The sequence below is a fragment of the Pogona vitticeps genome, chromosome 5, assembly GCF_051106095.1.
Source record: "Pogona vitticeps strain Pit_001003342236 chromosome 5, PviZW2.1, whole genome shotgun sequence".
In the NCBI taxonomy this organism is placed as follows: domain Eukaryota; kingdom Metazoa; phylum Chordata; class Lepidosauria; order Squamata; family Agamidae; genus Pogona; species Pogona vitticeps.
In genome coordinates, this window is record NC_135787.1 from 64,760,571 (window position 1) to 64,781,326 (window position 20,756).

Below are 20,756 nucleotides of genomic sequence, written 5' to 3' on the forward strand. Positions count from 1 at the left end.
ATTTTTTAATCCTTTAAAAAAAAACCACACACACACATAACTTTTCTCTTCAGAGAAATCTGACAGAGCTGGCAAAGATGCAAAACAAGAATGCACACCGTCATATCTGAGAAAAAACTTTGAAGAAAGCGCTTTCACTTTTCATGCTTAGCTCTCAAATACGATCAAACATCAGGGTGATAATCTTTCACAGCGTAATGAAAAGAAAGGGATCAGAACATTAAGGGCTGCAACCAGTTTGGGTATGAGGAGCTTACATTTTCTTCTAAGCTGAAATTTAGTCATGAAGTTTAAACCCCTGCAGAGAAAACGATGGATTTTTACCAGTTGCACACATAACTCAAAATCTGTCATGCATGGTTTAAAAATTTATACATAATGCAAAGTTGTTTCTAGCCATTAAAACAATGGCCTGAAAAACATGCAGGGTTGACATATTTTCAATAATATTCACTGATGAATGTATGGGCAAGGAAGATTATCTGCAGACCAGCAGTTGGCAATTTATAGCTGAGGCCAAAATCCAGCTTCATCAGGAATATCATTTGGCCCCTCAACCATTTCCAGTATCTGTGTTGCTGATCACTGATGTTCTCAAACTATGAAACGGCGGAGTAAAAGGGAAGAACACATAAACTTAAATCCTATTGTTTATCACAGTAAGTCACACTAGAGTAGGCCAATCAAATCAATGAAGATTTCGTGAGTCACCTCCTCCATAAGTTCCACTGATTCAAAAAGAATCAATTTTGGCTGCAACTTGACTTTAACATACTACTATACTAAGCAACAAGATTTCAGTCACAGAGTAGAAAAATATTTTGAAGTCCTGGGCACTGTTACAAGGAGATGGTACCACCCTAGGCAAGAAAGTCAGTGTTCAATATCCTCACATGCTGCTTCTGGCTTGCCTAGTGCTGCTGTGACCTCTCTTCATAAATCATCCACACTGATGTTTTGCATTACAAAGAAGAGAGGGAGGAAAGGAGATGTGGGGGAAAGGCCCTCATTCTCTTTTCCTGGTATCCATGAAAGTTATAAGCAGAAGCATGCTGGATTGACCATTGGCTTATCTAGCCCAGCATTCTGTCTACGTATGGGCCAACCAGCAACCTATGGAAAGCTCACCAGCAATCCATGAGTAGAACTGCACCCTCAGTCATGCATTCTTTAGCAACTGTCATGCTGAGATCTATCAAGCAGTGATTGATAAGCATCCCTGGACTGATTTCATTATAATTATCTTCTCTACTGCTCTTCTAATATATCTATAAAGCACTGTACAATACAATCAAGCTAACAAAAACATAGTGGAGACAATTTCTAAAACAAAGACAGATGTCATGTGATTTCAACACCATCTCAAAAGCAAGATTGCCTGAAGCAGCCATTTTTTTTCCTGATGTGATGCTATGCAATGCTTAAGGCTATGCTTGACTCCTGAGAGTTGCTGCCCTAGGAAGGCAAAATGTCCTGTGTCAGAATGACTTAAGCAACGTGAGGCATAAGCACTACATCTAAATTGAAAGCAAGTGAGTTGAGAAGCTCTGAAGGTCAGCGCTACTTTCCAGGACCCACAAAAATACCACAACATCAAAACCTGAAATGGCCAGATTTCCAGTTACATTTCAGTTGCCCCCATCCACGTTATGTTTTGTTAAGAATGGAAACTGAAATTTTTAATAGGAAAAAAATCAGCAGGGGGCACTGCGGATCTCTGAGGGGTTACAAGGTCAAACTAGGGGCAAATGCACCCTACAGACTGCAATTCACGTACCCCAAATCTAAATGAAGGGTTTTTAAAAATCTCCTCACTCCTGCATGAAAACTCAACAGACAGAGTGAAATGTTAATTTTCTTTTAATAAACTGGAGAAACGAACAGTGAAAGAAATAACTCATATAGGTGTGCTACTTTTGCTGCTTTTGTACATGCTTCACAAGGTCAAATCAGTCAAAAGAAGGCTAACTAAGAAGAGAAAATAAAACTCAATCTTTTTTTAGTTTTTTAAACAGACTGGCAAGAATCCAGGTTACAGCAGATATCCTAAAGGCTGTGGTCTATGTAAAACAAAGTCAGAAATCACCAATAGATGCCTATGGTTACTATGCAGAAGGAAGGTAGAATGCTGACAAGCCTTAGATATAGTAGATGCCCCTTCTGCAGTCACACATATTTTGTGAGAATATGAAAGGAAATACTTTGTGTGCATAATTCCACTAAGGTTAGGCATCTCCCTTCTCAGATAGTCTGTAAATAGCAGATACTATATACACCATCCATTCTGTACAATACAATCAAGCCAACAAAAACACAGTTGATATCCATTCTGAAGAAAAGCAACCCGGAGTGCTCACTGGAAGGACAGATCCTGAAGCTGAGGCTCCAATACATTGGCCATCTCATGAGAAGAGAAGACTCCCTGGAAAAGACCCTGATGTTGGGAAAGTGTGAGGGCAAGAGGAGAAGGGGACGACAGAGGATGAGATGGCTGGACATTGTCATGGAAGCTACCAACATGAATTTGACCCAACTCTAGGAGGCAGTGGAAGACAGGAGGGCCTGGTGTGCTCTGGTCCATGGGATCACAAAGAGTCGGACACGACTTAATGACTAAACAACAACATGTACACCATCAAAGATGCCTGCAAAAAAGTTGGTTCACATGAATCCAGTAAGCAAACCAAGCCTTAGGCCAGCCTTCCCCACCAGGAGCTCATCAGATGTGTTGAACTTCAGTTCACATTGTTGCCAAACAGCAACATAGAATGTTTTGTTGGTCAACATACGAGCAAGCCACTGAATTGTGGAAACTGTCCTAGACTAGACAGGTTGATATTGACAAAAACCACAAGTGGCAAATTAACCAGACAGAGTTAGGGGAAAAAAACCTACTTCATCCTAGATATGATTGTCATTTAAGAACTATTTAGTTGTTTAGTATCCAAGTGGACTAAATACACAAGGAAAGAGAGAAAAGTAGGCATGCCCCTTGCATTGTCTGATGAGGGAACGCTCAGCAATCCATGGAGGCTCTGCAAGCAAGCCAGCAACTTGATCTCCCTGTATTCTGGCTCATGTGGATAACCTTCACAGACCGGTAAATAAAGCTTCACTCTTCAGACATGTAACTTCATGTTGGCAATACAATGACAGAGTGGATGGAGTTAGCTTGCTTTTCCCCCTTTACTTATTTTGCCCACCCAGAAACTGAATGATTGAATAGGGGTCCAGGTTGTCAACACAGGTAAGCTGAGACTGCATATTCCAGGACTACTCTGACATGTTGTATGATAAACACAGGATTGTATCTATAGTGCTGAAAGTGCATATTCTGAGATTCAATTGCCAAATGCATATTCACTAAAATAGTCTTGATTCCATTTTACAACATCAGGATGAACAATATAATGTAATAAGCTTACAAGCTTCTCCTTTGCTTAGACATTTACACAGTGATTGGTTCCTCCGCCTCTCTTATTTCAGAAGTACAGTTTACATTTTGTATTGTGGCTTGCAGAAAACCAAACATGTTTCAATTCATTCATCTCTCATCTTGCATTGTGTCTTGCTAATAATAAGGGAATCTGTTTCAGGCCGAGCTTCAGAAGTCTCCTGTTCCACAAAGCACTTAAATCAGGAGAGGGAGAGAGAGAGACCACCCAAGATAGAAGAGGCAATACAGGCACTCCAGATTTTTATGGTCAAGGGTATAAAAGAATGGTGATGATAAACAGCGATACACATCTGAATGTGTTCAATCTACCATAACATAAGCAATCAAGTACCTGTTTATAACAGTGCAAACTAGAAGCAGGCATTTGGTCCAAGGGAATGTGCCAGACTGAAATCCACAATCTCTGGAGATAGGCTTGAATAACTTAACCACAGCTTTCCTGCATGCCTTATAGTGCCAAAAGTAACACATTAGCAGATGCCTCTTAATCCCAAAGAATGGTCAACTGGGATGCCCTATCAGGATCAACTAAGTGGGATGCTAAGCACATGATTCGATATAATGCCTCTCCCTTTACAAAATCATCATTGGAAGGAAGCTGACCAGGACCACAGTGCACTCGAACAAAATCAGCTACCCAACCATGACTCCACTGAAATCCTTCCCCTCGCCCTCCACCTTGCAGGTATATTTCCTCTATTCCTCTTGAAGCAAATTGCTGGAAGGAGAGCAATGTTCATTGGGACCACCATTGAAGGTGGAGTTAGAACTTCAGCCCATCATCCCAATTTTGATTCACTCTAAGGACATGACAAAGACCATCTACTGGCATATTTATTTATTTATTTGATTTGTATCCCGCCCATCTGGTCTATGTGACCACTCTGAGCAGCTTGCGGTCAACATTGTGGTTCCCAAAATTGAGTCCAAGATATTCTTGGGCTACAACTTCTGGAAGCTCTAGCCATTGGAACCAATACTAGAGACTTTTGAGAGAGATATTCCGAGAACATCTAGGGCCCCAAGCTTGGGAATACTGATTTAGAGTTATGTCTACTTTGACTTTTAGTACCCAGTGAAATCAAATCTTTTTGAAGAAACTAAACTAGACAGCTTGTAAAGTGTAACAAGATGACTTTGATGCTAGAAATTTCTAGTTCATATTTCAATTATAAATTCACCTGGTAGCTATAGGCAAGCCCCCAATTTTCAATTCCCCCGTGTGCCCCACACACACACAACACACACCCTACTCTCTAGATTATAGGGATATCAGAGTGAAAGGCTCCTAATGTCATTCAATCAATCAGCTGCACACAGTCACACAAAAAGCTGTGGCATACTCTCGCTGGACAAAAAGGGTTAATTTGGCCAGTGCTGCCCGAGGAATCTGAAGGTTAAAATCTCCAGCAACATCTCTGTTCTGTGATATAAAGGCAGCTTCCCAAAAGGCAATCAGATCATTTTAATACTGCAAAGCAGTAGCAAAATAGAATGACCAATAAAGGCTGGAGCAACAGAGAGAATCTGGATGAATTCACACATTGTTCTAAGGATGTAGCTAGGAGCGAAATACCCCACTCAGTTTTTACCCAAAAGTGAACACTGGACACGTGATCCAGATTGGGACCCTAGCATGGAAGAGGTCTTGTGTATTCAGCCAAAAACATTTTCAGGAATGTGTCTAAACCCCCATCCTAGTTTTGTACATCAAAACGTATTTCATAAAATCCATACTAAAAAAATTGATTTGATTAATTTTTACTAAGCCTTCTTGATGGGGGTGGGGGCGTGGAAAGCTACAAACTGTAACTTTTGCTTGTTTTCTGAGAACAGCATTAACTCTTTTGGAAGCCTCTGAGACCTGAATCTTGAAATCACATCAGTAATACTAATAACATGCAATTCCTGAAGAGTCTTGCACAAGGTGGGAAAGTTTTGGACTACAAATTTCCCAGATCCCTTATTTTTGGCCATACTGGACTGAGGCTTTGTGGAGCTAAAGTTCAAAATATCAGGGCAGGATGGGTGCAATTGAAATAAACTATACATCGATTTTAAAAAATCATTTGAAGACCAAAAAAAAGTCTCCCTAAAGTATTAGAAAGTCCAATTTGTTCAGATGAAAAAAACAGCGAAGTTGATAAAGTCATGCATATGACTTATTTCAGGTAGAGACATGGAGGCTGGGGGGATGAACATATGTTGTTGTTGCTGCTGTTGTTATGTACTGTCATGTCAAACTGACTTATAGCAACCCTAACAGGGATTTCAAGGTAAATAAGATGTTTAGGAAAGTTTTTGTCCGTTCCACTCCCCCAGTCAGTTTCCATGGCTGGATGGGGATTCAAATGCTGTTCTCCAGAATCCTAGTCTGTAGGTGGCTAAATTTGGTTGAACATCCCTTTATTTGGCATCTTCAGAGCAGATTGTGTGTGACCTACATATGGTTCCCTCATCAGATCATTGATGATCAGATACAATGATGCAGCACCATTGAAGACAAGTTCTTTTATCACCCAGGGTAAGACAGCTTAGCTTCATTAACAGTGCTGCATTATGCATCAGATCATTTGGGAGATAAGAGAAAATAATCAGGCTCCCCACAAGCAGATATGTAGGTATATATGCATCTACATCTACATGGCATGCACACATGCACCATCAGCAAATATGCACCAGCATTATGAGCAAGGAGATCATTCCTGGAGAAAGGAAATCTTAAACATTCCCTGATGGAGAATATACATTAAATCACTTTTGGTTGGTTGGTTTCTGTAATGCCTCACTCCGCTACAATTCAAAGTCCACATGATACAAATTTTTGCATGCCCATTATTTCTCTCTCAATCTGTTCTTCTTCTGGCTTGATTTATGGCCCTCTCCCTGATGCTAAGTTTGGCATTTTCTTGTGCAAAGATTTCTAATGTGAATATATGATGCACTGTTAGGATACACACCTGCACTTTGGTGGCAATTTAAGTTGCACAACTGAGTCAACACTCTTCCTGCACAACCTTTTGTTTGTGGTAGCAAATGCCGCTCTCCCTTTCGCCTTCCAAAACCTTAGTGACCTTAGGGGACTCCTCCCACCTCCACTGCCACTGATAAATAAATTTTGGGATTTTCATTTTTCAGAGTAAAATATGCTTTTGGATTTGTAGCAGAAGGGTATGCCAACTGGATATATACAATCCTGCACACATTAGTGAACACTAATACACTCACTTCCACCACTGCATTGTGTGATTGGTTATGCTAGGGACATACAACCAATTGTGTAATTTGCATGGCACAACCCCTTGTTGCCGATCTTAATGCCTGTCACATTTTCACTGGTCTAACGTTACTAGAGATGGACATGAACCACTGGTTCAGAAGTTCATGCCAGTCCATCCACTGGTCCAACAAGTGTGCCTCAGTTCCATGCCCCACCTCCTTTAGCAGACACCTACTCAGAGGTAGTGCCCTGGCTTTCCTGACCCACTGTGTTGCCTCTGAGTGGGCACCCACTAGAGGAGGTGGGGCTTGGAACTGAAGTACAGCTGTTGTCGGATGAACGAGAATGACTCACCGACCTGGCAGTTTGTGCCCATCTCTAAATGGTACATTACACTGCCACGGAAAAGGTACTGGCCAATGAAGTGCATGACTCGGTGGAGACTTGAAGCTGGATTTCCCATGGCAACATTCTAACTTCTATTGTATACCATTTTAGCTCTCAGTTCCTCTCCATTAATCTATTTATGTATGGGTCTCCTTTAAAAGCATTATTACAGGCAGATTGATGTACAGAACATTTTAAGCTGACCTATTTTTAAATGTCTACATTTCAGTTTTAATTGTGGTAGGAAATGTAGCATGGCAGAGTTGCAAAATTATATTACCTTGCAGAATGAAAAAAAAACCCACATTTTTCTCTTTAAGGGAAAAAAAGTTGAGCAAACTCTATCCATCAGAATGGAACAAATCCATACAGCAGTTTGACTTCACCGGTTCGGTAAGTGCATTTGTCCCTTTTCCCCTCTGTCTGTATAAGATTCACATATAAGATTACCTATGTTTTCCATTTAAACCTGGCTACAATGCTCCCAAGATAAATGAATGGAAAAACTAAGTCTCTGTCCTAGCTGCAAAATCCCATTGGTTTTTCTGCTGATGGGAACTTGGCCTCTCTGAAATTGTTAAGACAAAGTATGAAAATAACATATTTCATTGCTTGGCAACCTGTAAAATTATTACTTTCATTTCTTCGCAGAACTAAATGATGATCTTATCTCCAGCAGATGACCTAGTTGAACTCTGACTGGCTTAGGAGATTCATTATCCACCAGCTACTTGCAGAAAAATGAGTGATGGATAAGCCTTCCAATTTTGCATTGTCATGTGAAGGAGGGAGATCTAGATGGATAAATCTTGACAAAAGATTTCATTGACCCAACCATATATTTTCTGCAGAGCAGCTCCACAAATGTTTCATGCAAGGTGCGGTTTTCTAACACAACACAATGTTCAGTCGGGACCGTGAAAACACAATCAAAAGAAAGATATATCTTTGCTGCCCTCTTCAGGTTCAGCTGACTACTGTCCCTCTCCAATAAAATCAAGCCTTGCTACAACTGTGGAAATACCCCCGATTTGGTTTGGGATGTAATTTGGAGATTCTGTTTCAGAACTGATTTAGTTCACACTGATTCACACCTGTTCAGAGCTGAATTCAAATCTTCAGATTTGTATGGGAATATTAAAACACTACTAAATTAATTTTTCATAGATGTGCATGAAGTTTGGAAATAAGGTAAACCCCTCAGAGATAGTGTTTCTGCCAAATGTCAGACAAAAGTATCTAAGGTGTTTTGTGCCAGCCACATTTATTTATTTTACTTAAAAGAGCCATACGTTTTTCCATTCTTGTCACATATGTCTATAAAATTCAGGGTGTGCTGTAGCTAATTTGAGTTGGTAATTCCTGGTGAATTTCATGAAGAGAGTTGTGAGGAGAAGAATATGCTCTTCACCAGTGGAAGTGCAAAAGTGCTTTCAGAATGTTGAAGAGGAGTCTGGTAGACAACATGAAAAGAAAGACGTACAGGAGATCCTGCGGGAGGACATGAAAGAGGCTGAAGCTCAGGCAGACAGATTCACTGAACCCACACCCTACAAAAAGAAGAAGAGTAGTTGTAGTAGGGGACTCCATGCTACATAGGATTGAAACTGAAATATACCAAGAATATCCATGGATCCACCAGATATGCTGTCTCCCTGGAGGACGAATTACGAATGTGACAGAAAGACTGCCATTGCTTGACATAGGTAAGTGAAACTTGGTGGGATGGCTCCCACATTTCAATTGCAGGAATACAGCAATTTAACCATATAAATTGTTCAAAAAGAACAGAAAGAATAGAAAGGGAGGTGGAATCAAAATATATGTCAAAAAGACATATTCCTGCATAGAAATAAAGGAGGATGAATGTGGTTCTCTTATAGAGATCATCTGGATTATTATAACTGGGGTGAAAAATGAACAGGAAGTTGATGTCTACTACCAATAGCCAAGTCAAAGGGAAGATGAGGATGAAACCTCTGAAAAACAAATTTCAAGCATCTCAAAGAGATGCTATGTAGTAGTAATAAGTGATTTCAATTATCGTGATACCTTTTGGGAGGCAAATTCTGCCAAATATGACCCTTCCAAGAAATGCCTGGCTTGTGTAGCTGATAATTTTCTCCTACAAAAAATGGAGGGACAACTAGGGGGTTAGCTATCTTTGGCTTGATTCCAAGCGACAGAAATGATTTTGTGGAAGAAGTAAAGGGAATTCTAGAAGGGTGTTCTACTTGAGTTCTTGATTTGAAAGAAAACAAAAGGAGTGTAGCTACACATGTATGCTGAATTTTAGGAAAGTCACTTTTAATGAACTCAGAATAATGATAAACAAGGTTCCATGACAGGAGATCAATGTAGCTTCAAAAAAGACTCAAAGGGGATCTGAAAATTAAAAAGGACACATATAGGAAGTGGAAGGAAGGTTAGACCACAAAGGAAGAGTATAGACAAATAGCAAAGAATAGCAGAGATGACATAGGAAGTGAAAGCCCAGCATGAGCTGAAATTAGTGAAGCTAAAAGTAGTTTAAAAAGGCATTCTTTGGGTACATGCACAGCAAAAGAAAGAGAAAAGAAATCATGGCTCAGCTACTCAATGGGAATGGGAAATGATAATAGAAGACCAAGAAAAGACAAAAGTGCTAAATTCCTACTTTCTAAATTCCTAAATTCTTTCCCAAAATGACAGTCTATGACTGTCTTTTTGGGAAAGTGGGGGGAAACAGGATTGCAGGTCGAGACGGATAAACAAATAGTCAAGGAATTTTTCATTACTTTGAATGAATTCAAATCCACAGAGCTAGATGAACTACATCCAAGAGTATTGAAGGAACTGGCTGAAGAACTCTCAGAACCACTGTCTGTTATTTTCTTGAAATCATAGAAGATGGGTTACGTGTCAGATAATTAATAAGGGCTAAGGTTGTCCCTGATGTGGTGGCGCTGTGGGCTAAACCGCAGAAGCCTGTGCTGCAGGGTCAGAAGACCAAGCAGTCGTAAGATCGAATCCACACGACGGAGTGAGCACCCGTCGCTTGTCCCAGCTCCCGCCAACCTAGCGGTTCGAAAGCATGCAAATGCAAGTAGATCAACAGGGACCACCTTGGTGGGAAGGTAACAGCGTTCCGTGTCTAAGTCGCACTGGCCATGTGACCATGGAAGATTGTCTTCGGACAAAACACTGGCTCTATGGCTTGGAAACGGGGATGAGCACTGCCCCCTAGAGTCGAACACGACTGGACAAAAATTGTCAAGGGGAACCTTTACCTTTACCTTTAAGGTTGTCCCTATCCTGAAAAAGTACAAAAAGGAAGAACCTGGGAACTATAGACCAGTCAGCCTGACATCAATCTCAGGGGAAGTTCTGAAGCAGATTATAAAGCAGTCACACTATAAGTACCCTGAAAACAATGCTGTAAAAACTAGAAGTCAGGTTTTGGTTGAATATTAAGAAAAAAATCCTAACTGTTAAAATGGTACAACAATGGAACCAATTACTTTGGGAGGTGGTGTGCACTCCAACACTGGAGGCATTCAACAGAAAATTAGACAAACATCTGCCAGATGTGCTTTGATTTGAATTCCTGCATTGAGCAGTTGGTGGGACTCAATGGATTTATAGACCCCTTCCAACTCCATTCTTCTATGATTCTAAGTCCTAATTCAACACTCTAACTGCTTACAGCATATGGGCTTGCAAATTTTTTGACAAGGGGAGATCTGAAACCACACTGGTAGAATACAGTGGATTGGCAGCCTATTCCATTCCGCACTTAAGGTAAACGTGCATTTGAAGTGTATGACAATTTTAAAGCTAAAGCAGTGAAACACCCATAGACACTCCACATCTGACATGGCAACATAAAAATGGGGACTGAACTTAAAAAGAAGGTATCTCCCCTACAGATGATATGCGGGTGCCACTATCAATCTCCCCTAAACTAAACTAGTACACTGGGCCACAAAAAAAAAACACCAAAAATAAAACGAGGACTACAAATATGCCCAGTACCAATAGCTCAAGCGTATTGTCTTATCTACAGGCTGTGTCTTATAGTTCAAAACACACACTACAGATGTGCATACTTTCTCCTAGTATAACATTCCCCCCCAAGAATGCAAATTCCTTCAAAGACCCAAGCCTGGCCAATTAGGCTCCCAAATAAAACCTCCTAAGGACTGGAGACAAAACAGATGCAAATTTACAACATTCTTGTTCTAGGGTAAACAGACTTCTTTTACTGCTGAAGGGAATGCTGCTTCTGATCATGTGCAAACCCTCTTCTTTCACCTTGCCTGATGGTCCTTTCAAGTCATTGTTGCTTTCTGCTAGTAAGATGGTGTTATCTGCATAACTTAAATTATTGATGTTTCTTCCACCAATTTTCACTCCTCCTTCATCTGGTTCTAGTCTAGCTTTCCCATATGATATGTTCTGCATACAGATGGAACAGATAAGGGGGTAAAATGCACCTATGTGGGGCTGAGCCCCTAGAATTCTAGGTGGGGCAATTTCAGCAGATTTCTGGGCATTGTAGCTCAAAAAAGTATGAACATTCCATCCCTTTTACTTTTAAGTATCCTTTTTACAAATGAAATTCATCAACGTTTAGTTATTTTCTTTTCAAAAATTGTTGTTCACCTAGCACTAGTAAATGGGGAAATGTTCAGATCTCAAGATAGTAACAATTGAAATAGGACAACCCACTCGGCACCTCTGAATTCCCCTCCTCTGGTCGCGTTCTACACCAGCGCATGCAGGCAGCTGCGTGAAGTGAAAGCCACCCTTCGTTTTCAATGGACTCCCATTCTGAATGCCTGCCAGGCAATTAACCCGGTTTTACTGCAAATGTCCTATCTTACCTCTCTTATATTCTAATCTTTCAGGCAGTTTTTAAGTCTGCCCACTAGCCTCTATTTGAGGTAATATAAATTAACATTTCTGAAACATGACTAATATCAGTCAGTTCACAAAAATCTGGTAATTAATGGTGCCTCCCTTTTTCTACTAATATTCTATTTCTATTCAAAAAGCAGGCTAGGTATATTTTTACAAGATTTATTCTTCCATATAGAAACCTTGACTCCAGCCTCATAGAACTAAACGATGTCCCTTGACATCAAACTTAAATGTTAATGTATATTTTATTGTAATATATTGGCACACTATTTTAATTTCTATGTGGCATATCCACCTAGCCATTCTTACTAAATTTTGTCCCTTCTGTCCTGTCTCCATCATTCTGCTTAAATACAGAAGCAGATATTTAAAAAATTAAAATCCTGCATTCCGAGATAGATGTTGTTGTTGTTTTTATGTTCTCAAAATATATTACTTACGCCAGCTCAGTGCAAATTATGGCTTCAAAGCAGTGATGCTCATGTCTTTAAAATGTACCTTTTAAAATTAAATGCAAAGATTAAAATCTCAGCCCTACCTTGAGCAATCACACTTCAGTTCTGTCTTGTGTTTTTAACACAACTCAATACCCTAAGGATGAGAAATATTGTCATCAAAGCAGAGGAAGGGTTGAGGGCTGAGTTGAGTTGTTGTAGGAACAAAGAGCTGGGATGATTTTGTCTCAGTCCTCAACCATACTCATATCTTGAGGTCAGGATTCTTTTCTGTTCTTCTGAAATACCTTCATGTAAACATCAGCACAGATAGACACAGTACTATATACTGTACATATATCAGCACCGCTATACACCAAAGTATTTAATTGAAAAGAGCGAAAGAAACTGATGAGGCAAACCTGAACATGAAAGAAACTGATGAATCAAGGTTGAAATCTCACAAAGCTAAGCTAAGCTTCCAGAACTGGTATTTTGTTAGTGGAGATTTATCCGCATGCTGTAGAAAATAGCCCGGCTCGCTACCCCTATATCCCAAGTATGCTTTGGCTGCTCTAACTGGGCATATGCTCTTGTTTGAGCATTGCCCTAAGACTAACTGCCTGCCCTTTCCCCTTTGATCAGCTTTAGATCTTCTAATGAACAGCTCCACTGTTGCTCCCCGCACTTTCACGTCCCCCCACTGTAGGGCTACCCTAGCCTTGTCCGCCTTACCTTGAGCCACCAATTCACTGATCCTCAGGGCCCCGAAAAAGGCTATGAGAGATGCAGCATGGAATAACCTTATTTCATACTCATCCCTGCACAATGTCCTCCAGTGCGTGCAAATACGCTCCAGGATGCCAGGTGATATGGGTGCCCTGGTGTCCTGAGTCCTGCCCCTCTGCTTGGACCAGCCTTCTAACATCTTTCTGATTCGAAAATTGCCAGTGGTATCCCTGTAGCCATTGCTTTTCGCCTGAAATGCAACGGCTGACAGCTTACCCTGTATCGTGGACGGCGCTAGCCCTTTCTTATACAGGTATACCATGAACTGCTGCAGGTGTTCCACCGGGACCGGCCAAACCTGGTGCAGATGCGCCATCCTTCTAAATTGCATGAACTCCGTACTCACTGCGGAGTAGCCCTTCCTTGTCCTTTCTGCAAGGGCCAGCCCTATTGCTGCGGATGCGACGTCACGCCAATCTGCCAGACCTCCTGGGGAAGAACGTCTGGCATCTCCCTGGCTTCTGGAGCCAGTTCCCTGAACCGATCGATCTGTTGACGTGACAAAGCATCAGCTATGCTGTTGTCTACCCCGGGGACGTGTCTGGCGTGCACCACTATATTGAACTGCAACGCCCTGAGCGTGAAGGCCCTCACCAATTTCATAACCCGCTCCGACCGTGCTGTCTGGTTGTTAATGATGTGCACAACCGCCAGGTTGTCGCACCAAAAGCGTACTACAGAATTTGCCCATTCTTCCGCCCATAGCCATAGCGCTCCTACAATTGGGAAGAATTCCAGAAAGGTTAGATCCCTTGTAATGCCGCTCTGCTGCCATGCCTGCAGCCACGGGCCTGCGCACCATTTGCCCTGGCAATAGATGCCAAATCCCAATGACCCTGCGGCATCCGAGTGCACCTGGAAATTTGCGTTCAGATTTACCTCCGATCTCCAGAAAGAGACCCCATTGAACGATTTGAGAAATAGGCTCCATACCTGGAGGTCCTCCCTCATGCCCCGCGTTACCCTGGTCCTGTGACTCGGTTGCTTGAGTCCTGTCATAGCTGTGCATAGGCGCTTGAGGAATGCCCGGCCCGGTGCCACGACCTTGCAAGCAAAGTTCAGATGCCCAACAATTTCCTGCAGGTCTCTAAGGGAAGCTTTCTTTTTGTGCAAGAGCGCTTCCACTCGGGCCCTCAGGTCAGTCAACTTGTCCCGAGGTAACCTTGACGTTTCCTGCACTGAATCCAGCTCAATACCCAGGAAGGTTAGAGCTGTCGCCGGGCCCTCTGTCTTATCCTCCGCTAGGGGCAACCCTAATTCCTTAGCTAATGCTTGGAATGTATGGAGTATGACACCGCATCTGCCTGTGCCTCCCTTTCCACAGAAAAGGAAGTCATCGAGGTAATGCGCTGTTGTATTGCTTCTCACCATGCGCCTCAGTTTCCACTCAATAAAAGTGCTGAACTTCTCAAATGCGGCACATGACACTGAGCATCCCATGGGTAGGGCCCTGTCCACAAAAAATGCGCCACCAAACTGGAAGCCTAGCAAGTTGAAGTCCTGAGGGTGGACTGGCAGCAGCCTAAAGGCTGACTTAATGTCACATTTTGCCAGTTCAGCCCCTACCCCACATTTCCTGATCATTCTAACCGCATCATCGAAGGAGGTGTATCTGACCGTGCATAACTCCTGGGGAATAGCGTCGTTAACCAATGCCCCCTCAGGGAAGGACAGGTGATGAATTAACCGAAATTCCCCTGGGGCCTTCTTGGGTACTATACCTAGCGGTGAAACCCTGAGGTTCTCAATAGGCGGTGTTGAGAAGGGGCCGAGGACCCTGCCCTCCTTTACTTCCTTGTCGATTTTTTGTTGCACTATGTGTTCCATACCTAGCACTGATCGGAGGTTCCGGGACATGAAAGCCATGCGTTCCCCTATAGCTGGTATTCGAAAACCATATTTAAAACCTTCTAATAAATAATTAGCGTCTTCATGGCGAGGATAGAGCCTCAGCCATTCCTCCAAGACCTGTACTTTAATTGGGCTGGGCCCCTTTTCCATTGCTCCCACCTCCGTTGTTAGGCTTCCTGGGGCCCCCTGTGTTCCTGTTCTGTCTCTGGGCCCCCGCCCTAAAACAGGAGGAGTTTGCATGCTGCCCCCCGCACGTGAGACACTCGTGTCTGAACTTGCAGGGCTTCTTGTTACAGAAGCCCCTGGCGTTAAATTGAAAGCAAGGCAGGCGGGGTTGAACCACCTGCCCCGCGCCTGTGCGGGTAGCCTGTGGGGCTAACGCTCTCCTATTGAGATGCCCACTATCAAAACGGTCCCCAGTGTTGGGCCTAGAAGGGGCCATATGCTGCAGCCAGAGCCCTGGCTGTGGTTCGTCCCACCGCAGGTTTGGTTGGATGGCACTCCTCATACGGAAGGCCTGATCGTATTGCAACCAAGCCTGCCCTGCGAAGTCTGTGTAAGCCCTATATATAATGTCTAGGTACTGGAAGAGGGCCTGCGCCCTCCACGGCTGAGCCTTCACAATAACCCCAGCATAAATCAAAAACCCCGGGAGCCAGTTAGCCCAGGTTCTCTCTGGTTTTTTCCTTCTTCTCCTTTCCTTATCCTTCTCATCCTCCCCATCTAGCTCCTTCTTTTCCACTTCCCTATTAAGCAATTCAAAGACATCTATGTACTCTCCTTTCCAAATTTTTTCTTTAGTTGCTGGGCTCAAATGGTCGCCCAGAGGCGTCGAATAGTCCCCATAAGGCAGCGCCGCAATGGGCACAGTGTTGTAGCCTGTGTTGGGTACTGCTGGGTAAGGCCAAGCCCCTGAGCCAGCTGCAGCCGCAGGCTGAGCCTGCGCGGGCAGAGCCCCGGGAGGACCACCCCACCCCGTGGGGTGCAGAGCGGCATGCAGCCAGGGTGTACTGGGTAAACCCGCAGTCATCGGGATGTAGGGTGCGGTCACCGCATATGATCCTGGTGCACCCGAGGGCCAGGGCCATGCTGTGGGAGGCGTTTGTGCGACTGACCCGGTAGCATACTCACCATACGATGTTGACAGTCCGCCCGGTTCCTCATAGTGCTGTGTGGTCTCGCCGCTAACCTCCTCAATCTCCTCCTGTTCCTCCTGGCTTACAGATGCCAGTTCCGACTCTTCCGTGGGTACCGGCCGCCGTCCGGCACTCCGACGCCTCTTTGCGGCCACCACTGAACCATCCTCGTCCTGTCTCGCCTCAGCATCCGCGCCCTGTGTGGACTCCATAGCAGCACATCTCTGCGTTAGTTCGCGAGCCATGACCCTTAGCCTAGTTCTCTTGTGGCTTTTGGACTCCCTAGCCGATCTACGCACCCCGCATGGTTGAGTGGGCTGCTTGCCCAGTGTTTGAGCCTCCAAGGCCTCAATTTTATTCTGTAATTTTTGCCAGACCGGCCATGATTCCTCATCCGAAGAGGAATGCGGTGGTGACGCGTGGGGTACCTGCCTCTTCTGGGCCGGCTGCTTCCCTTTCCTGTTTCCAACCCCTTTTCATGGTGCCATCTCGTCGGGTAACTGTTCTGCACCCGGGCCGCTACCTTGGTTCTGCCTCTCCTCCTCCTTGTACCCTTATTTTATTTCTTATATATATGTGTGTATCCTTATCAGTATGGAATCGCGGCTGTCGGCTAGGCTATGTATTTTACGCCCAATACCACAATTGAGTGGTTATTAGGTTGCCGACGTTGCGTGCCCCAGCTCTAATGAACTGGAGACTGGACGAAATCCTGCTGCGTGGCACTCCAAAAAGCCTGCAGGAGGGTGCAAACTGTTAGGAATTGATCTGGCCTAAAAGCCTGCGCCAATAATTATAGCAAGGTTAGCTTACAAATGGTGTCTAATTAATGTGTCGCGTGTAGCCCCCAAGGCTACTGCGTGCTCCAATAATGGATTGCAAAATAGATATTGCTTTGGTGTTGTAGCCAAGCACCCTTGCCCTAGACCTTAGGAATGAAAGGAATATCCTCTACTTCCACCAACTACCTCAGTATATTCCTTCCCTTCTTCTTTTTTTTTTTTTTAATAGAAGAAAAGGGAATGCGCTAAAATTTATGGAATTAGAATTTTCAACTTAGGCTTTACCCTTATACCAGCCAATTAATTCATCTATGTATATATTTATATAGGACTAATCAAATGTATCTTTAATTAAATGGAGTTCAAGTTGATTGTAGATAGAATTTATTCAAATAATCACCTCAATGTAGGCTGTACATGTATATATGTATATACGAGTAATCAAATGTATCTGAAATTAAATGGAGTTCAAGTTGATTGCAGATAAAATGTATTCAAATAATCAACTCAATTTAGGCTGTATTAATTTATCAGCCACTTAATTCATGTATTAATACGTTTTATATACGTGTAATCGATTGTATATACAAACCCAATGAATTAATAATTGCAATTTAGGCTGTAGTATTAAACCCGCCAATTAACTCGCCTCTTAATATATTCTATACGGCCAATTCAATGTATATACAGATAAATGCGACTCAATTTAGGCTGTAGCTGAAGCAAAAGTGCAATAGAATTTATTCCCGTAAGCAATCCCAGTTTAGGCTTTAACACGTAACAAGATAATTGATTTGACAATGCAGAGAATATATACTGTTAATGAATTGCAAAATTAATCCCGCAATCCTTGGTGTTCGCCCAGTGCAATGCAATGTAGTTGCTATGGAGCTAATATGCGCCTCGCCAGTAGCCAAGGACAACCCCCGACGCGGTGGGTTGGCGGGTGGGCGGGGCCCAAAAATTGGCGGGAAATTCAAAAGTAAAATGGCCCCTGGCGTTCCGCCTGAACAAACAAGCCCCTGTAGCTGAACGCCGTGAGCAACCCAAGCCCTGCGCCCTAAATAAATCCGGCGCGCCGACTATGTCCTGCACAATAAGGCAAGTGAATTGGAGAAGGGGTGGGAGGGATCCCCGAAGCAGAGGGGGGGTACAAGATGGCGGGCGCCACGAGGCAGCGGCAGGAAACCGGCACCGCGGCAGTGCAAACGAACAGGGGCTCCGGCGGAAGGAAAATTACAAGGGGGGGCTGCCGATGCCGCCGCCCGCCCTCAGTAACTGGTAGGGAGACCCCCGAGGCTAAGCAATTGAAAGCTCCCGATGGCGCGGCACAGCTAACCTGCGGTACCGAGCGATGCACTAAAGAGAGGGACGCTAAATGGAATCCCGCGAGCCCTGTGTTCCTCCCTGTAATCCTAGAGCGGGGCAGGCTCGGCAAACGCTTGCGGCGCCGCTTACAAGAGAGCGGTTCGAGAGGAAAAAATCGCCGCCACCGCCGCTAGATCGTGTAACCAGGCGCGGCGCCGAAGGGGAGAAAACCGAAGGCAAGACTCACGGGGTGTTTTAAAATAAGGGGGGGGCCCAAGCGGGGAGTGGGGGAGACGAATTCAAACGCAGTAGGTGTTGGCTATGGTTCCTCCTAGGGGCAGCCCCTTTCCCGCTTAGGGTTCCCTTTCCCGCGCTCTGTACTCAGCCTGTGGGAGGAGCCGATGCTTCTCCCGATCCGGTAAAGCTGTGCTGGCGACGAGCTCCGCTCCCCGATCCTTTCCGCTGCTGCCTAACCCTCTCTTTATTCAGCAAAAGTAATCCAGCAGTGAAACAGTCGCCAGTCGCTGCTCGTCGACCACTCTCTTTCCAGCTCGGGTGCTCGAAAAGAAGAGGGCGTTCCGGGAGGGGAAGGCCCTTTAAATACCCGGGCCTTCCCCTCCCACCCGGAAGTCACGTGGGCCCCTCTCGCGCTATCCCGGGTGGAGGGCAAGGCCAGCATCGCCGGTCGAGGTCATGGACCCTCCCGCGGCTGGATCAGTGTGCATCTACTTGCAAATTGACAGGTGGCTTCTCAGGTGGTTGTTACAAGAAGGCAGCAAGAAAGGGAAAGAGTGGTGAAGAGAGAAGAGCCAAACCAAGGCACACAGGTAATGCAAAAAAGACGGGAGGATCATTACACAACATCATTGAGGTTGGTGGTGATTTTCATTAGCATCCTGTATGTCTCACGGCTGATATTTATGACAGAAAACTATGGCTCATCAATGTGGTGTGGTGGATAAAGTGATGGACTAGGACTCAGGAGGCCTGAGCTCAAATTCCCGCTCAGTCATAAAAACCGATAAAGCTGCTCCTTAAATATCTCACTTACCTTAGAAGGCCTATTAGGGTTGCTCTAAGTCGGCCCCTATCTAATGGCATGTAACAGCAACAATGATATGCTTTCCAGCTAAGGAAATCCACAGGAATTTGGCTGAGGGAGGGAGTCGTATCTTACACACATGCATTGCACAGTGATGTGTTAGCATAGTTCAAGAGTAGAGCATCCATCCCTGCAAGACAGTGACTAGAATCTTCTTGTAGATTTATGCTATTGCAAGGACCATTGCACTTGATGGGGGAATTGTATCTAAAAAAGAGTATTGCACACAAAGAAAACTCTGCAAGCACTTGCCCTTTCATATTGACTTTGCCCTGGCCAAATGGGGATTGGTTGTAAGTACTGCACAATGTGTGTTGCAGGCTTGAGGTTTCCCTTGCGCAACCAGCTGCACAATGGTTCAGTCCAGCATAACGTCCACATAGCTTTAGGTAAGGGCATTGGTATGCCAGACAGGATCACCTGAGAGACTACCGCCCCAAGGTATATGTCTATGTACATTAAAATAATGCATAGAGTTGGGATTCTGGGGATAAGCACCCTACCTCCCTCCACCTATACCCATGTCTGCATTTGAAATAGGCAAAGATTCCTGAAGGAAAATTAAACTTGAGAATGCACATATGATTTGAACTCAAGTCTTCAAAGAGTGCTGTCCAAGAGTTCTGTCATTTTGAAGAGCTGATGCGAAGTCTTGTTGCTTTTCAAGTCTAATAATAATCATAAATATGTGCTGTTAATTCGGACTCATGATGATCCTTTCCAGGGCTTCGTAGGTAGAGAATACAGAGAAGTGGCTTGCTCTGTACCCTTGTTTGGGGGATGCCCTGGGACTGTGCAGCTTGCCCATGGCTACACAGGCTTCCTCTTCTCTCAGGAGGCACAACCTCTGGCTCTGCAGTCAGATACGTAAACCACTGAGCTATCCAGCCAACTTTTCAAGACCAGGGGCTAGGGGAAGATTAAAACAGAACAGCTTACTACTCACACGTGACCCATCTTGTGATTCAATGAATAAAAGGCTCTCCTGTTACCTGTGTCCCAGTTCATGCAAGGATGATTTATTATTCATTCATTCATTCATTCATTCATTCATTTATTCATTCATTCATTCATTCATTCATTTATGATTGCATGTCCTAAGCACTAGAAAGAGGCCAGAGCTCCTCTACATTTAATAGCAGCATAAAAGGAGGCATTTCAGTGAATTTCAGCAGTGGAGACTAGACTTGCTGACATTTTTCTTCCTCCTATTAAAGGTACAGAAACCCTGTTCCTTTGTTCATATGCAGAGAGGGGAATTTATACATAAAAGCTGGCCTCTGGACAAGCTGGATGATAATCCTGAAGTACAACCCTGCAGTCCTGCATTCAGCCCAATTCCCTTCTTATGAATGGGTTTTAAGCACATGTTATCAAGAGACACAAAT

At 43.9% G+C, this 20,756-nt stretch overlaps 1 long non-coding RNA gene across 1 annotated transcript; it reads left to right on the forward strand.

Annotated features, from left to right (window-relative positions):
* The first annotated feature begins 8,092 nt into the window (after positions 1-8,092).
* LOC144589599 (uncharacterized) lies at positions 8,093-20,177 on the forward strand. The gene is made up of 2 exons (XR_013545807.1): positions 8,093-8,770; positions 19,010-20,177. It is a non-coding gene; the product is annotated as an uncharacterized LOC144589599 (long non-coding RNA).
* Positions 20,178-20,756: the final 579 nt, after the last annotated feature.